Here is an 18147-nt window from a genome sequence, read left to right as displayed (position 1 = left end):
CGACGAGGGTGGGGGTGGGGGCTGGAGATGGAATTCAACCATGTGGTCAGTGATGTCAATCGATAATACCTATGTAATGAAACCCTAATGAGAACTCTGGACACAGACTCTGGCGAGCCTCCTGGGTGGTGGATGCATGGGTGCCACAGCCGGCTGCTGTGTCCCCTTTCTGCGGGGAAGTACCCAGCAGCTGGGTTGGGAAACCCTCTCGGACCTTGCCTCTTGTATCTCTGTTTGGCTGGGCCTGATTGGTATCCCGTACAATAAAACCGTGGTTCTAAGGAAGTGCTTTCCTGAGTTCTGTCAGTCATTCTAGTGAATTACCGAACCTGAGGGGGTCACGGGAACCCCTGGATTTGTAACCAGTTAGAAGTATAGGTGGCCTGGGGACCCCTGAACTTGGAGCTGGCATCTGAAGCGAGGGCGGTCTTGTTGGGGACGGTGCCCTTAAACCCGTGGAGAGTGTGCTGACTCTGGGGAGTTAGCATCGGAATGGCATTGCAACTTTGCACCCCCCCCACCCCCCCTGCCACACACACACACCTTAGACTCCTTTCCTCCCTGGTGCAGGGCCCTAGATGAGACACTGGGATAAGTGCACAGAGAGGGAAGTCATTGTGCCCCTCTGCATTTAGCCGAGGTAGAGAAGGCTCTCCGGGGAGGTGGCATTTCGGGCGGTCTTAGAGACTGGGAGTTCTGGAGAACATCATTATGTTCAAGGGGTGGCGAGTGGGTGAGCACTGACTTTGCCCGCTTGGGAGGAAAAGCTAGAGAGGTAAGTTGGAGCCATCTTGTGAAGGATCTTGAATGCCAGACCAATCTTTGAGCATTTGAAGTCCAGTGGGGAAAGTGAGATGCACAGAACACACACACTTAGAACACCCAACAGAAGGCGCTGAAGGGGAAGGCCCTACAGGAGGCAGGGTAGGTGCAATGGGGTCAAGAAGGGAACGGCAAGGCGATTATAGGGAAGGTGCCCTGGTGGGACAGCGCAGTCTAGGTGAAAGCCTAGAATTGGGGGCGAGACTTGTGAGCTGGGGTAGGGTCGGGCAGCACACGGGGGCACTAGAACGGTAGTGACCAGGATGGTGGCCGGAAGACCTAGGTGCTAGCAGAGTCCCTGCTGGATCTGGCTTCTAGTAGAGCTGTCGTCCTCAATTCTTGGGGTACATCTTGTCCTGCAAGGGGCTGATTAGGGTTCGGGCCTGCCTTTTTCTAAGGGCACTCTAGTAGTCTGCCAGGGCTGCCATAACCAAAATACCACACACAGCGTAGCTTAAACACGTTTATTTTCTCAGCGTTCTCGAGGCTGGGAGTCCAAGAGGCAGCTGTCGGCAGGTTTGGTTTCCCCTGAGGCCTCTCTCCTTGGCCTGTAGACGGCAGCCTTCTCACTGTGTCCTGCCATGGCCTTTTCTCTGTGTCTCCCTGCTATTTCTTTTCTTATAAGGACACCAGTCATTGGATTAGGGTTCCACCCTTAAGACCTCATTTAAGCTCAGATACCTCTTTTATTTTATTCTTTTTAAGATTTTTTATTCATTTATTTGAGAGAGCGAGTGGTATGTGAGAGAGAGCACAAGCAGGGGGAGCTGCAGAGGGAGAGGGAGATGCAGGATCCCCGCTGAGCAGGGAGCCCGATGCGGGATTCAATCCCAGGACCCTGGGATCACGACCTGGGCCTAAGGCAGACACTTAACCGACTGAGCCATCCGGGCGCCCCTTAGTTACTTCTTTAAAGGCCCCTTCTCCAAATAAAGTCACGTTGGGGGTTAGGGTTTTAACATGAATTTGGGGGGGGCACCTGGGTGGCTCAGTCGGTTAAGCCGCTGCCTTCGGCTCAGGTCGTGATCCCAGGGTCCTGGGATGGAGCCCCACATCAGGCTCCCTGCTCAGCGGGGAGCCTGCTTCTCCCTCTGCCTCTGCCTGCCTCTGTGCCTACTTGTTCTCTCTCTCTCTCTGTCAAATAAATAAATAAAATCTTTAAAAAAAAAAAGAAACGTTAAAAAAAAACACATGAATTTGGGGGATTGGGAGACACCATTTGGCTCATAACAGGCATCTCAAGTCATGTCACTGTTTTTCCTGTCTCCCACCAATGCCAGCCTCTCACAAAAGAGGGTAGTCAGGAGTGCCTTTCCTCCAGTCTGGCAGGTAGAGTGGTGGTGTGGCTTAGCTACCTGATAGGGCTTAATCCCCCTGACAGGCCGCTATACCCCCCAATTCATCCTAGAGCAGTTTTTTTCAGTGCAAATGAGAGTGTCTGTAGGGAGGGGAAGCTCATTGTTTTCTATTGAGCTAAAGGGAATGGAGACTTGAACTGCTACAAAACAGTATTGTGAGAAGTATTTTAAAGCCAAATTGAAGTGATTTGGGATCGTCTAGAGTTTTGCGGTCTGATCTAGTAGCCACTAGCCATGTGTGGCTGCTTAAGTCAATGGGGCGCCTGGGTGGCTCATTCGGTTAAGCTTCTGACTTCCGCTCAGGTCATGATTTCAGGGTCCCTGGGATCGAGTCCCACGTTGGACTCCCTGCTTAGTGGGGAGTCTTCTTCTCCCTCTGCCCCTCCCTCCCTTCTGCTTTTGCTTTCTCTCTCTCTCTCTCACAAATAAATAAAATCTTTTAAAAAAATTTAATTTAGGGCACCTGGGTGGCTCAGTCGTTGGGCGTCTGCCTTTGGCTCGGGTCATGAACCCAGGGTCCTGGGATCGAGCCCCGCATCGGGCTCCCTGCTTAGCGGGGAGCCTGCTTCTCCCTCTCCCACTCCCCCTGCCTGTGTCCCCTCTCTCGCTGTCTCTCTCTCTGTCAAATAAATAATAAAATAAAATCTTTTAAAAAAATAAAAATAAAATTTAAGTTAATGAAGTAAGATTAAAAATTCAATTCCGCAGTCACTGGCCATGTCTCAAGTGCTCAATAGCCACACATACACCACAGATATGGAACATTTCATCATTGCAGAAAGTTCTATTAGGTAGCACTGATCAAGAGATCAGTAGCTTACAACCCTGCCTGTGAATCAGAATTCACCTGTGGAGGTTTTAAAAAAGGCACGTGTCTGAGTTCCACTTTAAGAGATTTTGATTTGGGAAGTCTGCAGTGCAGCCTGGTATCTCTTTTTCTCTTCGTGCTGCAGATGTGCAGCCGAGTAAGTTAAGGCAGGATTGCACTGGGTGCCTTGAGGGCAAGGAGAGGGTCCCTCCTATTCCCTTCCCCAGTATGTACCCCAACACCTGGCACAAAGTAAGTGTTCAGGACGAATACGCAAGTAATGCGTGAATCTGGTTTTAGAGACCTACCCCAAGGTGCCGATCCAAGTAACATAAGTGTCCCCAGAGTTTGTTGCTTTTGTCCAGTGATGGTGATTGAAATTCTGGTTCAGAGGAGTGATGGGGGCTTCCACTCTAACACATGTGCACGCACACCCACACCCACACATACACGTACGTAGTCGGTGGTAGAGGCCAAGCTGTGCTTGGGTCAGGGTGCTTCTGAGACTGGAGGTTGGAGTGTGTTGAGGAAGAAAAAGACTCCTCCTACTCTTTTTTTTTCTTCTTACTGAAACAGGATGGTGTAAAAGAAGATGGAGTCTTGGGTTTGACCACCGTGTGGTCTTTCACTTTCCTTTCTCAATTCAACAAACATCTCTTAGTGTCAGCTGCGTGCCAGTCCCCATGCTAGGCACTGTAGGGAGTGACAGAGGTGGTTGCGATAATTCTTTGTCCTCACGTTGCTCATTGCCCGGTGCTGGGAGATATAGGCATATAATTATAATCAAAAGGCAAACGTGTTGTGAACAACTTCTAAACGCAGCGCTCTGGGCACACTGACTGAGGAGGTGATTAGCCCTCCGACTGTGGGCAGGAGGTGCGTGTGCCTGTAAGGGAGGGTGGTGCCTGCCCGGCTCCCGCATCACTTGCTGTCTTGCCACCTCCGCAGAGGGGACCCCTGTGGCACAACTCGGGGCTGGGCATGTCTCTGTGCGCGCCTCTACTTTGATCTCTTGTTCCATGAACCTTTGGGATGGAAAACTGTAGGAGGTTGTGTCAGGGGCTGTCCGGGTGCTGGAGCGAGAAAGACCAGAACCCCAGCCTGGGCATAGCTGGGCAGAGAACATGAGTGGAATGAAGGGAATGGCGATTGTGGCCCAGCCAGACTAAGTCTTGACTCTTCAAATATTCTTTTTAAGATTTTATTTATTTATTTGACAGAGAGAGGGCACAAGCAGGGAGAGTGGGAGAGGGAGAAGCAGGCTCCCCGCTGAGCAGGGAGCCCGATGCGGGGCTCGATCCCAGGACCCTGAGATCATGACCTGAGCCGAAGGCCGACGCTTAACCGACTGAGCCACCCAGGCATCCCTTGACTCTTCAAATATTCTTATTTAGGAGGACGTAGGACAGCCGTTTTGGTTTCTATTTTTAACTAATGCCCCAAAGAAGGAAACAATCTCAAGTGAAGTGTGAGACACTGAGGTTAGACACATGGATAAACTTCCCAGCGATGACCATCAGGTGATCAGAAATAAATTGCTTTAGGGGAAGCTGAATTGCTTTCTCCTTCAGAGGCCTAAATGCCAACCTGGCCTCAGCCCAAGCTTACCAGTCAAAGTTGAATTGTAATGTATTTGGGGGAAGTTTCTCTCCCTTTTTTCTCTCCCTCCCTCTTTTGACCCTTATTCTGTCCAAAACAACTGCAATAGAATGTTCCTGCATATCTTCTTGCCCCTTCTTCTGCCCCTAGATCCCGCTCAAGGATCTCCACCCCATGTCAGTCTCTAGGCCAAGCTTGCAGAGTGGGTGGCTGAGAGCCCAGAACAGTCCTTCACAGTGGCCTGTGCCAAGCCGGGTTGCCATTTCCATTTTCATTAATTGAAGCAGCTTGACCCTGATCATTTCAGGCCAGCAATTTCCTGTCTGCTGGTTGGGAGTGTGTGGAGGACATGCTCAGGTCATTCTGTCCTTCCATCTACCTTGATGGTGCTAACTGCTAGTCCAGGCTGCAAAAATGGGTCTCCTCTGGATAGGAGAGAAGCCCAGCCTCACACACATGCCGGGCCTCACCTCTTGGGATCTCAAACTTTGTGTTTTTAGGAAGGCCTTCCTGGTGTCTATCCTCAAGCCTACCTGTTGTAACTTTGGCTCAGGTTTGTTTGTTTCTTGGTTCAGTTTTAAGAGACTTGATGACTGATGCAGTTGCTCTCAGTACCCCATCTGGTGATGCCTTCTGCTGTGGCCTGAGAGAACGAGATGTCTCTCTGGAGGAAGGGTTTGCCTTCCACCCCTGGAAAGACACACAGTCAAGCGACTGGAGGTGTGATGGCTTTGCTCTGAGTGTGAGAGTGAATGTGTGTTTGACTCCTTACCTCACTTTGAGGAGGGTCTGTGTGTCACCCTGGGAGGTCACTGAGTTAGCGCAATCTTGTTCCTGTGCGGCAGTGTCACTTGGTAAGAACCATTCCAAGGGCCAGGGTGATGTGTGCCCTCTGGAGTGTGGGTCTCCAGTGTATCCGTGCATTTGTATACTTTTGTGATCCATGGGGTCTTTTTTGTCTCCGCATTTTTTTAATCTTCCAGAGGGGACACTTGTGTAATTTGGTGTGACCCATTTTTGCTGCTGTCGTGTCTTTGTGTGTCTGTGCCTCCGTGCCTCTTCAGGGGACTTGTGTCTTTCTGAGTGACCTCTGGCTCCGTTTGCGGGGGAGACGGGAGAGGGAGCCCAGACGCGAAGGGGAGCCGTCGGGCCGGGGGGAGGGGCTGGGGAGGGGGTGCGCTGCAATCTGTGACTCGGAAAACAGATTTGCGGAGGAGGCGAGCAGCCCGGGCGTGCGGAGCGTGCGGGGCGGGGGCGGGGGGCCGCTCTGGCCCCCAGCTCCTCCGCAATCCAATTAAATAACATTTAAATGCATAACCAGCCCGCGCGGCGATGAGGCTGGAGATTGGAGGGGGCGCGGCGGCGGGCCGCGCGGGCGGCGTTTTGTGGAGCTCAGCGATTCCGGCGGCAATTTCCCCGCTCCGCGCGGCTTTTACGAGCCGGCTCCCGGCGCCCGCCCCGCCCCACCCCGCCCCGCCCGCGCCGGCGCCCGCGCCGCCGCCTCGGCTCCGCGCCCCCCTGGCCGGCTCGGCGGCCCTCTGCCCGGTCCGTGCGCGCCGCTCCCCTCCGCGGCTGCCCTCGGCTCGGCGCGCCTCTCTTTGTCTGCCTGCTCTCCGCAGCCCGCGCGCCCGGGCTGGCCGCCTCTGTCTCCCCGGCTCTCTCGGCGGGGCCGACTCGACTCCCTCCCTGCCTCGCCCGCAGTCTGTCTCTCGCTCTCTGGGTGTCTGACTCCCTGTTGCACCTCCTGTCTCCGGCTCCTGCCATCTGTCACCTTTGGCTTGTCTCCCCATTTCTGCCTCTGGGACCCCCTTTTCCTGGCCGGTGCCCTCTCGGCTTCTCTCGGGATCACCAGCTCCTCACAGCTTCGGTTTCCTTGCCCCCGTGGCCTCTGCACCCTCCCACTCCCACAGCCTTCCCCTGCAGCTCACTTGCCCTCCCCACGACTCAGAGGCCTGTGACCTGGCCTGTCTGGCCTCACCAGGCCAGCCTCCACCCCTCAGCCTGCCTCCACATGGCTGCTAATGGGGGTTGATGACTGGGAGCAGCAAGAAGGGGCAGAGGAGGGAAAGGGAGCATAGGGTAAGAAGTGGGGCGTGTGGTGGGCTTGATGGGCCCAGGCGCTACTGGATGATGGTGGAAATAAGTAGTCAGGAGTGAATGACCAGACGAGACCCATTCTTCCCTACACCCTTTAGGAGCGGGGCAGAGAGGATGGCCACATTTGGCATCAGGGGGTCCACAGAGGACCAGAGGGAGGTGATGTCATCAAGGTTTGCTGCTCTCCTGAGGGTCGGCCGGAGAGTGGGGTCCTTCCTGAGGAACCAGAGCAGGGCCAGTCCCCTCTAAGGGGGAGACAGAGCAAGCAAGAAGAGCCATTTTGTTTCTTGTGCAGAACCAGACTCCGTTGTGTCCTCTCCCTCTCCGCTCTCTTTCTTATCCCGGCTTGGGCCTCTCAGCATACGGAGGCTGCCATTTACCAGATGCTACGTGCCCATGCAGATTTCTGGGGGAAGAGGATTCCTGACAAAGGGAGCAGCAAGGGCGAAGGCCCTGACGAGAGCATGTGGCACGTTGGAGGAACAGCAATGAGGCTGATGCGGCCAGAGCAGAGAGAGTAAGAAAAGAGACTAGGTGATGGGTCCAAGAGCTAAGGGGAGCCAGACCGCGTAGGGACCAGTGAGTCACAGGGAGGCCTGTGACTCAGCTTTCACGCTGAGTAAGATGGGAAGACACTGGAGGAGACTAAGCAGGGGAGTGACATGATTTACCTTGTATTTCTATAGAAAATTCTTACTCCTCTGCTGAGACTAGATTGAGCAAACAAGTGAGGAGCAGGGAGGCCTATTAGGAGCCTCCTGCCACCCCAGGTCAGAGATGATGGTGGCCTGGACCACTGACATGGCAGTGGAAATGGTGACGACTAGTCACAGTCTGGTTATACTTTGCAGAGAGAGCCAAGGAATTTGCTGATGGGCCAGATGGGGGGTGTGAGAGAGAGAATGGAGTCAGGGTGAGACCAGGGATTTGGCTTGAGTGACTAAAACCATGGAGTCACCACCATGAACTGACATGGAGACAACCTCAGGAGAAGCTGGCTTTGGGAGGGGGTCAGTGTGGGATATGTTAGGTTTGAGATGCCTACTAAGCATCCCGAGCAGGGGTGTCTGCTGGGCAGATGGATACCCAGGGCTGGAGTTCAATAGGGAAGGTCGGGCTGGAGACACAAATTTGGGACTCAGCAGTGACACTGAATGAGATGCCCTGAGGAGTGAATGCAGATGGGAAATAGAGGACATCCAGTGACTAAGTCCAGGCATTTCAATATTTAGAAGTTGTGGAGTTGCAAAAAAAAACAAAACAAAAATACCCCCGAAATGCAGAGACATCACAGCAAGAAAGATTTGGGGATGGATGGGGTGGGGTGGGCAGCCCCTCACTGGCCTGTATCTAGATAGTCCCAACTCACTCCCTGGGTCTCGACTTTATTCCCCTCCAAACTCCGCACACCAACCAGACTGGCCACCTCATGCCACCCCTGCTCAAGGACTGATGAGAGCTGCCGAAGCTCAGCATTCTGGTCTCAGAGCCAGGGAAAGAGAATTGGGGTGAGAAAGGACTCGATCTTGGTTTGCCTTTACTGCTTTGCCGGTAGAGAAACTGAGGCCCTGAGAGACAGTGTCTCGTCTAAGGTCCCTGTGTCAGTAGGTGGCCAGGGCTCCCGAGACATAGTTGAAAGCTCTCTATATCACTGCACGTGCTGCCTTTTGGACCACTTCTCAACAAGCAACAAATGTTTACTGAGTGCCTGATTATCCCCAGTCTGTGCAGAATAGCAACAGAAGACTCTGAGGGCCCCAGGAGAAACAGATGATGCAAGTTTTGTCCTCAAGAAGCTTGAACTAAGGACCCCGAATAATTTTCCCATCTCTTCACCTTCATTCCTTATGACTTCCCAAATTGGACTCTCTTCTTCCCCACTTTATGCCCCAGATCTTTCCTTCCCTCCAACCCCTGCTCCAACACTTTCTTCCAGAAGTGTCCCCAGATCACCATGGATTACCCTACCACCAGGTAGCTCAGGCCCCACACCTCAGGATCTGGCATCTTTAGCTCTCTTCCCCTCATCTCTCATACTCTGTCCGTATGCAAGTTCTCTCAGCCTTCTCACCAAATATATCCCACATCTGACCATGTCTCCCACTCTCTACTTGAACAGTCCTAGCCAGACACTCTTTGTCCCACCTGCACTGCTGACCACAACAGCTCCCTGACAGGCCCCCCTGCCTGTCCCCCTGCACATTCTCCACACAGCTGTCTCTCACCTGAAGCCCCCACCCCGTCTTCTAAGTCTGTGTGCTGCTTACTAGTCCTGTGCCCTTCAAACCAGTCCCTCTGCCCGGTGTGACCTCCCTTCTCCCCTCTCAGCTCCTGGGGTGGAGCGGTAGAGGGGCTGGGGCTGTCCTCCATTCAAGAGGACCCCTGTTGTGGGAGGCCATCTGCCCGCTGTTGGGATGGGGGGTGTTGTACTGTCCTGGAGGGGCACTCAATGGAGAGGTCAAGAAGTAAGATGGCACTGTGTCTCTGAAGTAGCTGGGAGCATTCAAGGAGTTTGTCTTAGACCCACTTTTCCTCATTTCCATCCTCTCTGTTTCGTCCTATTCACCATTCTCCCTCATTCTCATAGCTCCTTCCCTTCTGTCTCACCAACTGGCTCTCTTTCTTTGGATTGGGGGATGAGAAGGCTCCCTCAGGAACCTCAGGCTCTTGAGAGATTCTCCTGTTCCTGACCCAGGCCTCCCTCTCACTCAAGAGAATAGGGCTGGAGCAGCTGGATGGGGAAACACTGATCTCATCCTCTCCAGCCTGGGCACCTGGGTGTGAATCACTCCCCACTTTATCCCCAGTGCCTAACACAGCACCTTGCACCCAGTGGGTGCTTATTAAATATTTACGGAAAGGATAAAGGAATGACTGAATTGATGTCTTAAGCATTCAGCTTCCCTGTAGGGCCCCTGGCCTGGCCTTTCTGGTGTTTTAAACTAGTGCTTTCAAACTTTAATGTGTGCATGAACCATCTGGGGATCTTGTTAAGCTGGAGAATTGGATTGACCAGATCTAGGCTGGGGCCTGAAAGTTTGCATTTCTAGCACATTTCCAGGGATGCTGATGCTGCTGGTTCTCAGATCACATTTTGAGTAACAAGTCTCTAAGGGGAGGTGTCTCTCAGATGGAAGGAACACCCCACTTAAAATTGAAAAAGAGAATGATGAAGATTGGGAAAGACTGAGAGATAGTGAAAGAGGAGCCGAAGGAAGAAAGGAAGGCCACCACCACTGGTTTAATGGCCCCCAGAGCCTCTGAGAAGCCTGCATCCCAACAGTTTCCAGAAGCCCAGAGGCACCTGCAGCATCTCTTGCACAGCCTCTGTCTCCTGGAGGCCCCACCCCTGACTTGGGGGAATGGGGCTCTGGAGACAGCTGCCACCTCCGTGTCCCTGACTCTCTCCCTACTTCTGAGAACCCATGAGTCACAGAAAAGAAAGCTGGGCAGAGAACAGGCTTGGAGTTTTTGTTCGATTCCACAAACCTTACCCAGACTGCCTCTCAGCACCAGGCACACGAGTGAACAAGAGCCAGGAGGCCCAGCTAGTGGGGAGGAAGACAATTTGCATGAGCAAGAGAAGCTGATTTGAATTTGGCCTTGGAGGAAGATGGGGGAGAGCTTTGATGAGCAACTGGGAGCCCCAGGATGGAGAGGGTGGAGAGGGCACTCCAGGCCAAAAGGGCTGGAAGCACGTCGGTTCAGGGCAGGTTCCTTGAACCATAGGGGGACCAGCAGCAGCAGGGAGAGGGTGAGTGATGGAGGAAGGAGAAGTTGTAGGGCCTCTTCTGGGTCTGCACCAAGGGGGTCTTTAAATGCCAATTTGAGGAATCAATACTTTGATGTGAATGCAGGTTTATTCTGTGTGCATTAGGGAGCCACGGAAGGGAGTTCCATGAGATGTGTGTATTGGAAGACGTGCTTCCACGAAAGGCTTTGCCTTCTATTGGTTTCCCTGGCCTACCGAGGGACCCATCTCTGTGTGTCGTCTTGTTTGTCTGCACTCACTGGAGGCTCAGTAAGGCTTTGAAGGTGAGAGGGTGGTGCCTGGGTTTGGGAAGAGCTGAGGGTGGTCCACTGTGGGGATGAGCTAATTTTGTCATGTGGGAAGTTTTCCAAACTTCTGCCTTAACTCCAGGTTCTTTTAAGCAGGAGCCCCCGATGAGGACAAACTGTTTTAGGAAAGGGAGAAGGAGGGAAAGATAAGGTCAGTTTTTCATGGCAGCTGAGCAGGTAACAGCATGGCCGGTCCAGCTGGTGAACGCTTGGACCCACCCACTCGCCCAGGAATGTGCTATAGTCTCTTGTCTCATCAAATACTCCAAGCGCCCTCAGAGTGTTTCAAGGCCTGGGGTGGGTGCCCCTGGGCATGTCACCAGTGCCATATGCTTGGGGGCGTTCCTGCTTAGGAACCTCCAGCCCTGGCCAGGCCAGGTGTCAGCCTTCCTAAGAACCACCTTGTAGGTTTCACATGTATGTATTTCTCCCACAGGCAGAGATAGCTACAGGCCCTTTTTTGCTGGCAGCTGGGGAAGGGGCAGCATTTTTGTGATTGTGGGAGGGAGCCCCACCCCTGCACATCTGGAGTTTTCCTTAACAGGGATCCAGATTTTTCCTCCCTGTATGTCCCTCTCCTCTGTCACTCTCTAATTTGTGCTCGTTCCTCCCGCAGGCTGGAATTTACGCCAACAGAGAGGGCAGATTTTGTTGCCACGGGAGAGCGTGGGATATTATTTTCATCTGATTTATTTTGGATCCCCATGCTGATGTGCTAACGAGCAGAAGCAGCCAGCATCACGTGGAAGGTGGGTAGATAGATGGGCAGGCAGGGACTTCGTCCCAAACAGGCCACTCAGGGCTAAGAGGGCTGGAAAGGGGGCAGGAAACCTGTCCCAGGGCTGTCACGGACACACCTCAGCTGTTTCTCAGCTCCGGGACAATGTCGTGTGGCCCTGCCTCTCCCTAGGTCCCATGGCCTCTGACCTTTACATTCCCCACTGCCCTCGAGCTCTTTCAGCTGAGTCCCGCCAGCTCCCCTAGAGCAGCTGTGCCCAGCACATCACAGGCCCAATCTCCTCCACCTTGTAGGGTGATGAGAGAGGTCTGTGTCCTTGGTGTCGATTACGTCGTTGAAGCGCGGCACCCAGTAGGTGCTCAATACACGATTGATGAACATGTGAAGGAACTTCTGGTGTAGGCGAGGAGGTTTTAGGCCATGACCTGGTTTCATTTATTTTTCTGTGTTAGGACACTGATGGCTAAATTTAGGTTCCCCTGCAAGTAAGTCTCCATCCTTAGGTTTCCTTTCCCAGAACGTTTTCTTACCCCCACCCCCCCTTGTTTCTCCTTTCTTACTCTTTCATGGGTGTTTTGATGTTCTGTTTTATCTGTGTCTGAGATGGTAGATCATCTCAGATCTTTTGGGCAGGAATGGGGGGTGGGGGAACAGCATCTCTGAAGATACTGTCATATTTCACTTCAGCCACTGTGTGATTTCTTTTTGGTTGCTACGGCAGGTCCCCAGACGAAGGGGCTGCTGATCAGATGCAGTCACAACAGGTCCCGCTGGTCACGGGGCAGGGGTGGGGGATGCCTAGAGAGTGTGCAGAAATCCAATTTGAAATTTGGTGAGGAAGCATGGTCGGAAGAGGGGAATCGAGGGAGGACAAGAGAAGAAGAGAGAATTCGAAAAAGGGTCAAGCAAAGAGGAGAGATCAGAGGTGAGGCAAAGGCGGAGGGACATAGGATCTGGGCCTCAGTTTGTCATCTGTAAAATGGGGCTAATAGGGCTGTTGCCAGGAATCAGAGGGTTAACACAGGTGAAGTGCTTAGCGGGTAGTAAGCATTATATAATTGCTTGATGATAATGATAATAATAAATGGGGCAATATTGCCTACATCACAAGGGTTGTTGTGAGACTCAGGGCTTGTAAAACACTGTAAACTGCAAAGTGCCAATGCTTTAGCTACTATTATTATGATTCTACTCTTGCAATTCTTTCCACCGCTGATGAGGGGGAGCCGCCAGAAGGACCCCTGGGTTCTGTTCTGCTTTGGGGACAGTTTCCTTCCTCTCCTTCTCATCCCCCAGTGAGCAGAATCCAAGCCCCACACCCTCCCTGCTGCCTCATCTGCCCTGGGGCGAGAAGGTAGAGGCTGGCAGGAGGGATGCAGGAGGGGGGCCGGGGGGAAGCCAAGCTGAAAATGAAAGCGGGGAGGGGGCTGCGGAGCCGCCTGGAATCACGTTTGCGTGACTAGCCGCACCAGCTCTGGCTCCCTGCTTTTCCACGTAGGGCTCTTCCTCCTTTGTCTCCCAGCCTATAATACTCTCATCTCCTTTCTTCTCCCGCCTCTCCTAGCCACTTCTCACTTCCCTTGCCCCTCAGTACTCCCTACAGCCCCCTCTGCCCCCTCCCTCTTCCCTGACTCCTGCTCTGAGGCTCCATTCATTGTCCCTCCCGATCCCATCCTGCGACCCCCGTCCCCCCCGCCCCCCCGCCCCCCCAGCTCTCCTGTTAACCTTATCTCTGTGCCATTCCCTTTTCTCTCTTTCTGCCTCCAAGTCTCCCACCTTACCTGCCTGCTTCTATCTTCCTCTTCCATATCCTGGCTCCCTTTCTCCGTATTGACCCCTCTGCCCCCACCTGCAGTCTTCACCCCATGCCGCCCCTCCTTTCTCTCCCTGTCAGCTTCACTGCTTGGATTTAGGTCTCACTGCGTGGCCCTCATTCACTTGCTAAAATGATAGTAATAACAAGACTAAAATGTACTGAGCACTTACTATGGACAAGGCAATTTGTGTATGAATTTATGTATTCTGCAATCCTCTCAATAGCCCTGTGAGGTATTATCATCATCCCCATCCTCATCCCCAGATGAGGACAGTCAGGCGCAGAGAAGTTAAATAACTTGCTGAAGGTCTCACAGGTGATAAGTGTTGGAACTTGAATGCAAACCTGACTGGGGGGGGGGGCTGTGCTCTTAACCACAGGAATCAATACTGGCCCTGGGAGACTGTTCTCACTTTCTCTCCCAGTGAGCTTCAGAGAGCCCTCTTTCTTTAAAGATTTATTTATTTATTTTACAGAAAAAGAGAAGGAGGGTGGGAAGGGCAGCGGGAGAGGAAGAGAATCTTGAGCAGACTCCCTGCGGAGCACGGAGCCCACAGTGGGGCTCCATGCCAGGACCCTGAGATCATAACCTGAGCCAAAATCAAGAGTCTGACACTTACCCGGCTGAGCCACCCAGGCGCCCCAGGAGAGCGCTCTTTCTTTAAACAGCATCTTGGCACCCCCGGATTCCTCCAAAGGTCATTTGGCCCCTTCTCCTTTCTCTGCACAGACCAGATCTAAGCTAGCCTCAAGAGTGTACTGTATGCGACAGCACCACTAACAGCCCACGTCACCTCCAGGCCTCCTCACCATGAGGACTGCAAGGCAGCTCCTACTTTCATCCGCATTTCACGTGCGAGGAAACTGAGGCCCCGGGGAAGTAAGTAACTTGCCCACAGTCACACGGTTCGTAAGTGGCAGAGCGGGATCGGAGCCCAGGCGTTCGGCTCCAGGGAACCTGCCCTCCTCGGCTGGGACCCTGCTTCCCCAGCTCTTGGGAAGGCAGACTTTGGCCTCCCACCCGATGCTACCAGCGCGTGTGTTCTGAGAGGCTCTCGTGCCCATCCCACCCCTGGGCTGCCGCCCGTTTCCGCTGGACACCACGCCGGGCGCTGCGCACAGTGGTGTAATCGCTGCCTGCAGCACTGACAGCCCTCGAGATCTGGTCAGGCCGCGGGCCCTAATCGGTGCCTGAGGGGATTTATCGGCTGCTGCCCCCAGGGAGCAGGGACAAGTGTTTTCCTCTCCAGCCCTGCTGTGCCGCCTCCCAGCCTGACAGCTCCCTCGTTCCGGCCCATCACGGCCGCTGATTTACCTCGGTGGCTGGGGGATTTAGCTGCTGTCCTGGCTCCTACTATAAATCCCCCGGCAAATAACCGAGCTCTGCATCAAAGCGGCCGACAGGGGAGCGAGTGGGAGCAGATGGCCGCTTTGGCCGTGGGGTATGGAGGGCAGGGACCGGCGGGGAAGGCTCCAAGGCTCTCTTGTCCATGCGTGGCCGCAAGGCCAGGCGGCACCTGGCTCAGGCCCGCGGGGCTCCCCCTTAACTGTCAGAGGATGTAACTGCCCCGTCCTGCCATCTCCCCACCCTCAGCACCAGCCCGTTCTGGTTGATGTTGAGTCTGATCCCCGCTGCCCCATCTGAAGTCTGTTTGCCTGACATCGTGCGAGCGGGAGAGAACTGACTATCGTCCCTGGCATTGACTAGGCTTCAAAGAGTTGAACATTGCATGGTGTTCTGGGACCCCCGTTTGGTGCATATTGGACATAGGTTCTGCCCTCCCGAGAGAGCAGCTCAAACTGAAACAGGCAGTGGTAAGAACTTCCCACTGGGAAGGGGGGAAAGACACCAGGTTGTAGGCGACCTGAGTGGTGGCTGAGGGAGACCTCCACAAAATAGGCTTGAGTCGGGTTGGGTCAACCCCAAAGGGTAGAGGTACTTCCTAAAAGTGAAGGAGGGAGGGTTGTGGTAGCCATGGTCAGGACCCCCAAACCTTCCACACCGTGGCCTGGACTCAGGAGCACAACATGGCTGCTCAGGGGTCCACACTGGCCTGGGATGGGTGGGACTAGGTAGGGTCAACCCTCGATCAATGCCCCCCTTTTCTCCTGGCTTCCTTCTGACCCCTCTTTCTCTGATTCCTCCAATATCTTCTCTCTGCTGCCCCTGCCCGGTCCCCTCTGCTCTTTCCCATTTGCCTTATCTTTCGCACGGCGCCATCTCTGTACCCAGAAAGTACTTCTTTCACTTGACTGACCAGCCAGCGGTGGTGGGGTTGGGCTGAAGGTTTGGGGCTCTGGTTCCACTCCCTGGAACCCTCTCAGCCTGGAGCCTGTCCCTGGTGTCCGTGCCATTTTGTTCTTCTACTCCTCATCCATCTTCGCTGTCCCCCTCCCTGCCCCCCTGCCACGGCTGCCTCCGCCTGGGAGATTACAGACACTGAATCAGCAGCCAGCCCCAGCGTTCTGCTGACAGGGGACTTTCTGCCTCTGAGGGCTCCTTGGTGGGATCAGGGCCCCTCCTGGAGCCTGGGGACTTGGGGTGAGAGGAGGAAGGGCTGGGGAGAACAGTGGGTGGAGAGGGAGAGGTGAAGGGCAGAAGGTAAAGGAAAGAGGGAGAATAGAGAGATGAAGGGAGAGGTGGAAAGAGGAGCAATCTGGAAGGAGAAAATATAGGAAAGATGAAAACCAGTGAGGAAAGTGGAAAGAGAAGCAGGGGGTGGGGAGGTGGTCGAGAGGGTGAAAGGGGGAGGGGTGGAGGGTGTGGCAGCGTGGCGGTTCGGTGGGGGTGAGCCCTGTCCGCAAGCCCGCAAGCCCAGACCCAGCTCTGCTCTCTGCACCTCCCCCCCACCCCGAGCGCCCACCCAGGCCGGTCCCTTGGAGGCCCAAGTTCACTGGGACTAGGCTGCAGGGTGCAGGCTGGAGCCTACCGGCCCTGGGTCTGAGGCTCTGCCTTGCGCCTCCCTCTCTCCCTCTCACGTGGTGGTTTGTACTTCATCTTGTTTGTGGGGCGGCTGGGCCTGCTCTTGGGGTTTAATGATCTGTGCCATTATTTATAGCTTTGCGCGCCGAGAAACACACTGAATTTATCGCTTGCTTCTATAAATAACCCTGCAAACGGGTGCCCAGGGAGGAGGGCGGGAAGGGGAGGGAGAAGGGAAGAAAGGAGAGATGGGGGGTAGGGCAGGGGAGGTCTCTGTGGACTGTGTCCCCAAAATGGGGTGACGTGTGTGCTCAAGGACAGCAGAGACTGGCAGGACTGTTGAAGTGTGGGTGTGTGTCTAAGGGCAAGTTAATATGAACAGGGCAGTGTGTGCCCCGGTGAGGAGGAGAGTGATTGCTTGTATGTTTCTGAGGGTGTGTGTGAGTTGACTGTGCGTGCGTGTTTGTGTTTGTCTCTGGTGCCGTGCTGGGGGCAGCGAGGTTGAAAAAGCACAAGGCAGCCCCAAGGAATGGCCGCTCTATAAATGGATGTCGGGTGGGCTGAGCGGCAGCAGCGGCTAGACTCAGGCCCCTCTCTTTATGGTTGAGGTGACAAGAAAGAACTACAATGAGGCTGTTTTTCCCAGAGAGGCGGCCGGAGGAGGAACGGAGGCCTGGAAGCAGGCTGTGTGCAGGTCCGAGTCAGGCTGGGCCAGTACTGTCCGCCAGGGTCCCTGCTCCAAGATGCAGAGGTTGCCGGCCTCTTGGGCCTGGTTGGGTGGAGAGCTGGAGGCGGGGGCGTGGTGTGCTTTTGGCCGCAGTCCTCCCGCAGGGACCTGCTGGCGAGGCCCGATCCGGGGTGCGCCCCCCCCCCCCGCCCGCCTTCCCGGGGGCAGAGCCAGGTGCCAGAGCTGTGGTCGGCTGAGTCCGCCCTGCCTGCCCATGGCCTTCGCTCTGACCGTGGGCTCACCACCGCCCCTCCGGGACAACCCAGGACCGCCCTGGGGGCATGAGGGCCCTGGCTGTGCCCAGCCCGAGGGCAGCGGTCCTGCCCCCACCGCCCCCCAGCCCGCAGTCTCCTTCTGCTCCGCACTGCCGCACTGACTCGGCTGCCGCCGCCATGAGCTCCGGGAAGCGCTCGGCATCTCTAATGAGGACATTTGCATATATAACGAAGAACCTTCACAGGTGTTGGAGAAGCTGCCCCTCCTCTCTTTTCCCTTTCTTCTCTCCCGCCAGCTGCCACCCTGACCTGTGGTTCTAAGGGGGGTGTGGGGGGGGAGGGGAGCTCCTGCCCCTCAGCTGCCAGACAAACGGCGGGGTCCCGCGGGGTTCCCCTCTTCGGTCAGAAACAGCCCAGGTGAGAGCCCATTGTGTCAGTGTGCTTGGTACCAACTGCATGGGTACACGTGCGAGCCTCTGCACACACACAGAAAGAAGGTCAAGGTCAACCTGCCCATCTCTGCCCAAGTGTACCGCAGCTTGTGGCAATTTACCCAGGTCAATGCAAGTATGCAGAACACGTCCCAGGCGGCGCCCCCACGAGATGCGCCAGGCACAGGGCTGCCGGCACGCCCTCGTTCACATTCACACCCTGGCACCAAAGCAGCCAATTAGGGGAACACGCACCTGCACCAGCACTTCTCCCATCCAAACATGGCCCCCTCCCTCCGTCCCTCCTATCCTTTCTCTCCTCGAACCCTAACCTTCCCGCAGTGTTGCTCCGGGAGTCACCAGCCCTTATTCAGGCCAGACCGCGACTCCCTGCCCCCACTGGCTCATTCAGACCTATCAAGCACACAAGAGGCCATTTTCCTTTAAACAAAATGAGTCAGAGGGTCCCTTGCACCCTAGGGAAGTGGTATCGAGGGGCGAGAGGGAATGGCAAGGTGAGGGCTACTGGTTAGGAACTAGGGACGTCTAGGGA

The 18147-nt window shown here is 54.7% G+C and overlaps 1 long non-coding RNA gene across 1 annotated transcript; it reads left to right on the top strand.

Annotated features, from left to right (window-relative positions):
• The first annotated feature begins 10560 nt into the window (after window positions 1–10560).
• Window positions 10561–15909, top strand: LOC145721432 (uncharacterized). Its single transcript, XR_014145106.1, has 4 exons — window positions 10561–10719; window positions 11360–11492; window positions 14029–14178; window positions 14893–15909. It is a non-coding gene; the product is annotated as an uncharacterized LOC145721432 (long non-coding RNA).
• The last annotated feature ends 2238 nt before the right edge of the window (window positions 15910–18147 follow it).

Source organism: Leptonychotes weddellii, chromosome 5 (genome assembly GCF_054177405.1).
Source record: "Leptonychotes weddellii isolate Sample4059 chromosome 5, ASM5417740v2, whole genome shotgun sequence".
Lineage (NCBI taxonomy): Eukaryota > Metazoa > Chordata > Mammalia > Carnivora > Phocidae > Leptonychotes > Leptonychotes weddellii.
Note: the sequence above shows the minus strand (reverse complement) of the source record. Positions and strands in the feature narration are given on the sequence as shown.